The 3,222-nt window shown below is 35.0% G+C and overlaps 1 protein-coding gene across 1 annotated transcript in view; it reads right to left on the reverse strand.

Moving 5' to 3' along the window:
- The window catches only part of ppp1r1b (protein phosphatase 1, regulatory (inhibitor) subunit 1B), a gene marked incomplete in the record, with an annotated part of 60,966 nt that overhangs the window by 3,592 nt on the left and 54,152 nt on the right, over positions 1 to 3,222 (reverse strand).

The raw sequence follows: 3,222 nt of genomic DNA on the forward strand, positions 1-3,222 counted from the left end.
AAAAAAAAAAAAAAAAACAAAAGGAGAAAAAAAAGCCCAATCAGTAAATTGTAATGTTCTGTTTGGGAACTTTGTGTTTCAGCAGGATTCCACCGAGGGATTTACTGCGAGTCTGTCGTCTGAGCCGACGGAGCAATAATTCAGAATGAAATGCCACAGCTCCCTAGTGACATAATAGAGATTATAAAGTTAGAATTTTGCATTATTAAACAAACAAAATCTCAACAGAGAGAAGCCGAATACAACGAGAGGCTTAGATCTTTGGGTTTGTGTTCAGGGAGAGGAAATGTGAACTTGTGGCTCAAGTTTAGATAAAAAAAGGGAGAAAAGTTAAAAGCTGAAGAATAAGGAGTCAAATTCTGACCTTTCTGTGCACATTAATCCTGTCTGACCTTTCTGACCTGCTCAGGTGCTTCATGGTCCTGAACTCAGCTGCAGCTGGTCAGCTGTCCGGAATAATCAGAGCGGAGAAAACTCTGCAGCCGTAAACAAGAAACTACTCTGCTAATATGAGCTGCTTTTAAAATTTGTATTGTTTTGAGGAAAATATAAAAGAGATTTTTTTTTAATAAAAATCTGCTTTAATAACTTTTGTTAAAACAAAACCAAGAAAACGATCAAAAAAGGGTAATTGTATTACAGATTAATAACTTAATCTCAAAACTAACCATGGAGAAGCTGCATTCAGCTTCTATACTTCGCATATCTAGAAAAACCTCCCAGAAAACTTTCAATCAGCTGAAATAATTTTTATATTCAAAGTTAAAGACCCACCTGTTCTCATCTGCATTTGATTCGTTTTTATTCACAGCTTTTATTTTAAATTAATTTCTTAAAACATTATTTTTTTCATTTTAATGATCACTCATTTAATATTTATGTTAATTGTTTCTTTTAATGTTTTATATAAAGCACTTTTTTTTTTTTGCTTTTGTACATGAAACAAATAAATACGACTTAAACTTTCTTGTGTTCTGAAACACACCAGTCCCATAGCATTGTGCTCCCACCACCGTGCCTCTTATGTGTTACATTTCAGTTTTTTTTAACCAAACTAAATTATATCCATGAGACAAACGATTGTGATTTAAATCCTATCTAGATATTTTAGGTGTTTAGAGAAAACGGTGATGTTCACAGATGTTCTGGACGTTGGAAATGTGTGATGGATCTAGAGCTACGGAGGCCCTGAAGTGCCTAAATAAAATTAACAAATCACTAAATGCAAAAATGTTGTAAAGATCAATTAAAACTGTGAAAAAATACCTAAAACAACAACATTGGATTTTTGAAGGAAAAAAAACAAAATTTCTGTAACCAAAACATAAAAAACATTTCAGAAAACAAAATAAAAATGTTCCAAAAATGAAATACTTTATATTAAGAAACCGGAAAAGGCGGGTACTGTGGGACATCGCTGATTAGATAATTGTATCTAGTATTGCTTCATGTTAATTTCAGTCGGAATGATGGAAAAATATCTTCATTAAATCCGTGATTTCCCGTTGTACCTACATTTTCTGGTTTATTCTTTTGTTGTGTATATTAACATTTCATTTGATATCTGTAAAGGAAATTTGCTTTATAAAAAGTTTTTTTTATTAACAGAAACTGGAAAATGTGCACACAAGATATTAGGTGGTGAGCACAATATGATAACTTGTGAGGACAAGATAATAATTTGTGCGCATGTGATAGTAACTTGAGATTACAAATTAGTAACCGGTGAGCATGAGATAGTAACAAGTAAATAAAACATAGTAACTGGTGCGTACGAGATAGTAACTAGTCCACATGAGATAGTAAGTCGTGAGCATAAGATAGTAACTGGTAAGCATGAGATAATAATAAGTAAGTAAAAGATAGAAACTGGTGCGTATGAGATACTAACTGGTGCGCACAAGATAGTATCTGGTGAGCACAACACAGTAATTGGTGAGCACGAGATAATAACCAGTGAGGACAAGATAGTAATTCGTACAAACGAGATAGTAACCGGTGAGCATGAGACATTAATTGATAAGCACTAAATAGTAACTGGTGAGCTTGAAATAGTAACTGGTGAGCATGAGATACTAACTTTTGATCATAAGATAGTAACTAGTCCACAAGAGATAGTAAGTCGTGAGTACAAGATAGTAACTGGTGCGTATGAGATACTAACTCGTGCACACAAGATAGTATCTGGTGAGCACAACACAGTAATTGGTAAGCATGAGATAATAACCAGTGAGGACAAGATAGTAATTCATACACACGAGATAGTAACTGGTGAGCACTCAAGAGTTACTATCTTCTGGAGTGCACGAGATAGTAACTTGTGATTACAAGATAGTAACCGGTGAGCATGAGACAGTAACTGATAAGCACTAAATAGTAACTGGTGAGCTTGAAATAGTAACTGGTGAGCATGAGATAATAATAAGTGAGGACAAGATAGTAACTGGTGCGTATGAGATACTAACTCGTGCACACAAGATGGTATCTGGTGAGCACAACACAGTAACTGGTGAGCACAAGATAGTGGCTGATGCGTACGAGATACTAACTTGTGATCATAAGATAGTAACTAGTCCAGAAGCGATAGTAAGTCGTGAGTACAAGATAGTAACTGGTGCGTATGAGATACTAACTGGTGCGCACAAGATAGTATCTGGTGAGCACGACACAGTAACTGGTGAGCACGAGATAATAACCAGTGAGGACAAGAGAGTAATTCGTACACACGAGATAGTAACTGGTGAGCACCCACCAGTTACTATCTTCTGGTGCGCACGAGATAGTAACTTGTGATTACAAGATAGTAACCGGTGAGCATGAGACAGTAACTGGTAAGCACTAAATAGTAACTGGTGAGCTTGACATAATAACTCGTGAGCTTGATATAGTAACTGGTGAGCTCAAGCTCATCAGTTCACAGGAGTGTTATGAAGTTTTTGAAGATGAAAAATCCTGAGAAACCTTTAGAAATATACTTTAAAAACTAGTATTTTGTATTTGTACATGTCAGAAATACATAAATGCAAAGTTTTGGGATAAGGGAAAGGAAATATTGACCAATCACACATTAAAAAGAGATTAAAAAAATACAGCTTTAGACACAAAGTAGGTCAAGTAACCGTTCCGATGCTCATCTTATTTTGGTCAAAGTTTGAGATCTTCAAGGCAAATCCACTTTTTACGTAATAGCTTTACAAAAACGAAATACTCGAAATTGGTCTA

Source organism: Oryzias melastigma, linkage group LG8 (genome assembly GCF_002922805.2).
Source record: "Oryzias melastigma strain HK-1 linkage group LG8, ASM292280v2, whole genome shotgun sequence".
Classification (NCBI taxonomy): domain Eukaryota; kingdom Metazoa; phylum Chordata; class Actinopteri; order Beloniformes; family Adrianichthyidae; genus Oryzias; species Oryzias melastigma.